The 7118-nt window shown below is 51.6% G+C and overlaps 1 protein-coding gene across 1 annotated transcript in view; it reads right to left on the bottom strand.

Moving 5' to 3' along the window:
- Positions 1–6905, bottom strand: part of PLD1 (phospholipase D1) — a 45787-nt gene extending 38882 nt beyond the window's left edge. The window contains exon 1 of the mRNA XM_010716922.3: positions 6803–6905. The gene's annotated coding sequence lies outside the window, so the exon portion shown is untranslated. The remainder of the gene's footprint in view (positions 1–6802) is intronic.
- Positions 6906–7118: the final 213 nt, after the last annotated feature.

The raw sequence follows: 7118 nt of genomic DNA, 5'->3' as shown, positions 1-7118 counted from the left end.
CGGCCCCAAGCTCGGACCGGCCGCTGCCAGCCTATGAGCGGGGCGGGCTGCGGGAAACCCCTCCCCGACAGCAGCGGGCGTGGGACAGCGCAGGGAGGGAAGGAGGAGCAGGGGAGGAGGAGGAGGTTGTGGCTCATCGCGGGGCAGGGCGCTCCGCGGTCGAGGGAAAAATAATAAGCGATGAGCGCTCGTTTAGCAGGGGGAGAAAGTTTGCTTTTTCAAAGCAGAGATTTGCTGCACGCTGAAGGTAAGACCGAGCGCAGCTCCGCCGGGAGGACGCGCCTTCCCCTCTTGTGCCCTCTCGGATGCTGCAGTAGGAATAAGCCTCCTCTGGCTAGGGGAGCAAACGAGAAAGCCAGAGCAAATTAACAGTGAGTTAAATACACTCCAATGGTGGTTTTAGGGTGGGACAACTTAATAATTATGGTCACATACTGTCTGTATCTGAGCAGTATGCAAATGCTGCATTTTTCATGCTGCTCCCCATACACACTCTCAAAGCGCTTTTGAATAGGCAGAGAAGCAGATTTTGGGAGAAGGGACAGATAGAAAAGCACTGAAGTGACAAATAGAAAAGCAAAGCCCTCCACGCTGAGCTGCTCTGGCAGCCGTGCTGAGGTGCTGGGAGCATTCCCGAACCTCTCTGCAGTGCCACGGCCTCCCTCGCTGCAGCCACATAGGGCCATCATGGTGACTTGTCCCAGGGAATTCAGCATTCCCATTTCAGTCCCTATGCTAAGGTTTCAGTATGGATGTTATGATAGTTTTCCTCCTTAAAGGGTTTATTGCATTTTTTAAACAGCCCCATTATCAGCTCAGCCTGTTTGAAGTGGGTTTCCCGTCTTGGCTGACTGGTGGCTGACTGAGAACAGTGTGGGTGATGCCCTTCATGCCTAAAATCAGACTGGCCAATCTAAACTGGGTTCCCAGCAGCACTGCAACACAGCTGAGCTCCAACACTGCTCCGCTCAGCATCATGGGGAGCTGTGAGTGTAGGTGGCATCAGGCGAGGGGATAGCATGGGCATCTGTAGCACTCAGCATTGGGAAAGCATTGGAGGCGAGCAGAGGGAACTCTGAAGCAAAGAACAGGGGAAATGGAAACGATGGAAAGTCACCCTGTGGTAGTGACATCCCCATCTTGCTCTAAAGCAAAGGCAAAGCCTGGACACGCTACCTCACACTGCTCATGGCAACATGGGGTGGGAAGTGTTGGAGGGCAGGTGGCAGAGCATTCCTCAGGGCACTGCCTGGAGGGGATGCCCCATCTCTGCCACCTGCTCAGGTTCCCCTGCTGACCCCACAGCTGCCTGGACCATGCCCGCTCCCACCCCTGGTGGGACAGCACACACCATGCCCACACATCTGGCTAGCTGAGTTCTGGGAGATCTTAATGAGTTCATGAACAGTAACATAGTTAATGCATATTTAGGCTAGGCTTACTTACAAACCTCTTCATGAGCACTGTGGCACCTATGTACCACACTTCCCCCCATCCCTAGCACCATTCCCATCACCTTCCCTGACCCAGAGGCAATGCACAAAGCGGATGAGTGGCACATGCCTTGTCAAATACCTCGAGCCCTGAAGAAACACAGTGCTGCTGGGTGACTGCAGGGCAGGCAGGGCTTGGGGTTCCTTTGTTCTCTGCTCCTACCAAGTTTTGGCCTCCAGAACCACCTGTGCAGCTCTCCAAGGGTGCTTCCCACTGCCACAGGGATGCCACGTGTGCTTATCCAAGGTGAGCACACTGCGTGGTGTCACATAGGGAGTCATGTAGCTGGGCTCTTGAAAACCGGGACTGGAATGTTAGGGACAATGTCATGGTTATTTTATTATATATATATATATATATGTATATATTTTTAGCTGCTATTTTGTCACGTTTTTCCTTCTCTTTAAGAAAAGAAGGAAACACCGAAGAAGGAGCTGGGATGCATAATGCACACAGAGACATCTGCAGAAGGGCTTTTTGGGCACTGTTGGCAGCCCGTGCTGCTGCATAGCAAACACAGCCCCCCAGCTAAAGGAAAAGAAATGGAGATTTTATTGATTCGTTTTTTTTACACAAAGCCCTGTGCTCTGGCCTCACCCATGGGCACTGTGGAGGCCAAGCACGGGAGAGGGGAGGAGCAGAGGCCAGCGGTGCACCCAGAGCCGTGCCAAGAGCTGCTCTCAGTGACAGGCAAGCAGTACGTGGTGAGAGAAAGCTACCATCAGCTCCTGCAGACCTCACAGACAGCATTCTTGCAGCAGGGAGAGCAGTTCTCCTCCGCTCTCTTTCCCTCCTCCCATATCCTCCCAGGGAAGCGGCTGCCACCCCCTGGGAGGAAGAGGCAGGGGAGGAAGTCGGGCACCGTGCTGCCGTGCCACGCTGCCTCCTGGGAGCTGTAGTCGTGTCTCATGGCCAAGTCCTGCACTGTGGCACTCCCCGAGGCACCGCAGCTCCCACAGCCCCATCCCGGCCAGGGGACAGCAGAGCCCCAGGTTGGGTTGCTGTGAGATGGCTCCGTGGCTGCCCAGGCGCTGAGCACCATCGCACTTGGCCAGGATATTTCAGTTTGCTTTCACACCTTCCCCTTCTCACAGAATTCCCATGGAAACAAAAACAAAGCTCTCGCTGTTTTTTTTCCTCTCAAGGGAGAAGAATGAATGAAAACGGAAAAAACTCTCCAACTTGCTCTGGGGCTGTGCAGGGCCGTGCGGATATCAAGATGCCCTCATGTGGCCGCAGGGCCAGGCCTGGGCACTGGAAGTGGAGCTGCTGTGCTGTGCAGCACTGCTCTCAGCTCCCAGCAATGCCAGGCACATCAGTGAGCCAGCAGCGTCTGGGGGAAGGAGAGTGCAAACCGGCTCATATGGTGCTAAGTGGAGATGTGCGCTGGCTTGCTATTTAAAGCTGAGCAGTAGCAGGAATGGCAGGTTTGAGCAAGCTCAGCCAGTCCATCCGAAAACAATTTTCACAGTCCTCTCCAGCCCAGGATCTCAGGCTGCCCCTCTACTCCCTGTGAGGCCAAACCATCCTTCTTCCCCTACCAGCACCCCCAAACTGCCCCCTGCCCAAAGGCAAGCAAGATGCAGCCTGAGGCCAGGGATTGGGGATGCCTTGGTTTTCCTTGTCTACATCAATAGCACTGTTTCTAATGTATTCTGAGATGTAGTTCATTAAATGGGTGAATTACATGTTTTATCGTTCATCCATAGCAGGTTGTCAAGGAGGTACGTTATTATTGGCAGCTAGAAAGGAACTAACAAATATTCTTAGAATATGTAACGAGCACTTGAGTAAGAGTTAAGTAACGAGTGTTTCTTCAGCGACAAATCTACGCAAGATATGCTCCACCTGTTTTGTTAACAGACAAAGGCTTATATAAGCTGGGCGTTACATAAAACCCTAAAATAGGGAGCCAGAGAACTCCCCCACTTTGGATGAAGGCACGACCACAGAAGACGTGTACCTGGGCTGACATTAACCCCGCTCTGCTGGTGCCATCGCTCGGCCCCGTAAGCGCTGGGCCGGCTGAAGTCCCCACGTTTCTCCAAACCTGCCATCAAAATAACGCTCTCCAGGTAGCTCCATCGTCTCGGTTCTGGCCCAAGAACGTATATCTGTGCCTGTGTTCTCTCGTGTGCCATAAACACCCATCCGATCCCAGGGCACCATCCAGACACATCACCTGCCTCGGTAAAATCAGCCTTCCTCCCCACACACCTTGCATCCCGCCTTAAACAGCACGATTCCAAAGCTCAGACAATACAGTCAGCCCACACCGATGGTTACTTCCAGACATCAGAAAAGAGGATTTGCATTTCTGCTCACAGCCCGGGCACAGATCCCCCTCCCGGCACAGACGTGAGAGGCGGCTGTGTGAGAACTGGGGATCCTTATCTGTGGTGGGACAGCAGGGGACAAAGAGCTCCACACACGGGATTACTGGTGAGGCAGAGCAAAATGTGTCAGGAGGAACTCTCTTGACTACAAAGGTGCCATTCATTGCAGCAATCAGTTCTTGCAGAAACATGCCAAGGCCTCGATGTGACTCTGCCTCACTTGGCACACGCTGTCTGCCTAACCCTTGCTCTGAGTAAATGGGAGCTGCACAGAAGGAGTTTGCGTGCAGCTCCTCTGCTCCTGGAGCATCCTCCCTGAATGCATTCTGACTGACAGAAGGCAGGCAGCCCAGAGCAGAGCAGAGAAAAAAAGGAAATAAAATGCAAGCTGTCCAGCCCACGGGAAAAGGAAAAGGAAAAGGAAGGAAGGAAGGAAGGAAAGAAAGAAAGGTAAGAAAGGAAAGAAAGAAAGAAAGGAAAGAAAGGGAGAAAGAAAGAGAAAAAAAGAATAGCCTGGATTTGGTTTCTTTTGCGTCATTTATCTTAGTCCTGATTTGAGATGACACAGATAAGGCAGTGGTGACCCCTAGTGCCCTCTCCAGCTGCAGTGTTAGTCCGTACGGTTGTTCAAGCACAAGTAGGCCAAAACCAGCACCTTTCAGACGTGCTCCTCATTCACAAAGCCTCTCCCTCTCCCAGGCGCAGGACCTAATTTCCTCTCTCTGCTCAGACCCCATCACTGCGAGGAGTTCCCTGCAGCATCCCTTTGTTGCTGTTGTCTGGGAACAAAATTGTACACATTTCCTCCTGTAACAACGTATTATATTCCATTGAGTCTTTACCATAGTACATTTCTATTTATTATACTTACTGAAGAAGAAAGAAGAGCCTGTTTTGTTAACTCCAAGCTTGTCAATAGTTCAGAACAACCATTCAGAACTCCTGAGAAGAGGCCTTTGTCTGGGATAAAGTGTACTTGCAGCAGCAAGCCACGGAAAGGAGCAAGTCCGCCCTGTGACAGGCAGGGGTAAGCACTGCTGTGTTTTTCTTTCTGAAAAGGCCAAGGCAGTTCCTGTGGCTCAGCCCACACCAGCACATCCACCACCAGCCCCACTCTGCCCGATGAGGCCATGCCTCTGCCAGGGGCAGTGGTTTGCTCATTTTGTGTCCAGACGGGTGTGTTGTAAAGAAAATCACTGCAAGCGTTTTTTCCAGTTTTAGCACAGGTTCTGTGCCTGCCCTGCTCACGAGGTCGTGCTGCTCACACGCCTGCACCGTGTATCATTCCTGCCTGTTAGTAAAACCAATGAGTTTCCGAGTTAAGTTCCCATTTCTTTTTCCCCAGAGTGTTGTTTGTAAAGTAGGTATGTTAAAGAAAGGATAGGAAGCGTGTGAGTCGTTGCATCATTTAAGTTGATTTTATCAGGTTTATCTCTCCCTTTCCTTGTGTAACAGTGACCCGGTGTATGCGCTGCTCTCTCTGGAGCACGCCCTGCCCACGTTTCCCCATTCATTTCTTTTTCCTCTGCTTTAATTAAGCATATGCAAAAAACACCGCTTGCATGTGGGCATCCTCTGAGCCCTCTGGTTGTTATCAGGACAGGGCTGAGTGTCAGAGTGCATCAGATGATCCAGACCCATCCAGCTGCCAAAGGTAAGCTGGAATCACCCCACTGACAATACTTCCACTAAAGACTGGGGGATTTCCTCCCAAAAGCTAAGCTTGCTCGAGGAGACGACAAACCCTGCAGCTTGCTTTGCGCAGCAGGACAGAATGGATGACCAGGAGTGCAGCATTTGTACCAAAAAATGGCAACCATGCTTGGTGGGGAGGTGGTCAGACGAAGTAGATGTCAGTTCCCATCCCAAATGCTCCAAATTAGCACGCAGTGCTGCCCAGGCACAGCCACGAGCAAGGCAGCTGTCTTTTCTTTTGTTCCTTTTTTTTTTTTTTTAATTCCCCGCCCTGTTTCAAAACTTTCCAGATCCAAATTTTCTTGTTGGAACGCTGCCCTGTTGCACTTTCTACCTACATGCTTGCACCGGGATTCCTGGGAACCTTCCAGCTCAGGTTTTGTTGTAGTGTCTCCCCAGCAGCCCCAGCTCAGGGTGACTCACTGTGGGTGTGTGTGGTGATGGCAGATGGGACTGGTGCTGAGCAGCAGGCAGCGCTCAGACTTTGCTCTGAGTGCACTCCCATTGAGTTAGAACATTCTGAAACCCGTGTCCTCCATTCCATACGTAAAGCCCACGGCTGGCCTGATCCAGACCCCCACTAGGATGTGAGAAAGGGCGGGGGGCACAGGGATGCTCCAACTGTGGCCGTGCTGCAGCAGCAAGCCCAGGGCAGTGTCACCGAGAGCCACCGTGCAGCTCCATCCCCTTCAGCAGAGCAGTCCTGAGGCACAGTGGCACAGGCTCTGAGCTGAGCAGAAATCCTCCAGCAGCAGCAGCTGGCTGCTCCCATGCTGCAAAGCAACCACTGCTCTGAAGAGCAAGGGGGGAGGAAGACCCAGGCTGGGGTGGATGCCACCTCCAACAGGAACAAGCTGCACAGATGTTGTTTTCTTTCAGCTGTACTGAAAATCTGTGAGAAAGCATCAAGCTAGGCTCAAAGAAGTTATTTTACCCTTTGGCAAGCATACAGGCAAAAAGGCCAAGTGCAGTGTGTTGCCATTCCGAAGATTTAAACGCAAGATAAAGCAGACATCAGTCCCAGTTTGCCAGCACACTGCTTCCAGTTTGCTCAAGCACTTCACTAAAAACAGCTGCATCACTCCCTGTTCCTCTTTTTCCTCTTTTTGGACAGCCCCAGACATTTTGAGTAAAAATGTCAGTTTGAGTAAAAGAGGCTTTTTCATAGAATGAAAAGTGAAAAGAAGGAAGAAATGGAGAAAATGAATACAACTGGAGGAGCACAAAGGCCACGCACACCCCAGCAGAGTGCATGCAGTTGTTCTGTTCATACTCACCACAGTGTCAGCAGCACAGACACCAGGAGGGATTTCCACCTCTCTGCAGTTTCACCCAGAATGCTGGGAAGACCGCAGCGTGCTCAGCAAAGGAACCCACAGGACACGACAGCACAGAGTTGTCTTTTTCAAGGAAACACCAGGACATAGGTGTCTACCTGAAGCCCAGAAGTGCAGTGCTGAGCTGCCTGGTATTTACCAAAGGGTGCAGCAACGCCTATTTACCCGGCTAATCCAGCAGGACCTCTGTTAATGGAGGAAAATATTGAAGGAAAAGCACTCAGCACTTCTGCATTTCACCAGAATTTTGTGCTGC

The sequence above is a fragment of the Meleagris gallopavo genome, chromosome 11, assembly GCF_000146605.3.
Source record: "Meleagris gallopavo isolate NT-WF06-2002-E0010 breed Aviagen turkey brand Nicholas breeding stock chromosome 11, Turkey_5.1, whole genome shotgun sequence".
Lineage (NCBI taxonomy): Eukaryota > Metazoa > Chordata > Aves > Galliformes > Phasianidae > Meleagris > Meleagris gallopavo.
The sequence above is the reverse complement of the archived record's forward strand: the minus strand, read 5'-3'. Positions and strand labels throughout refer to the sequence as shown.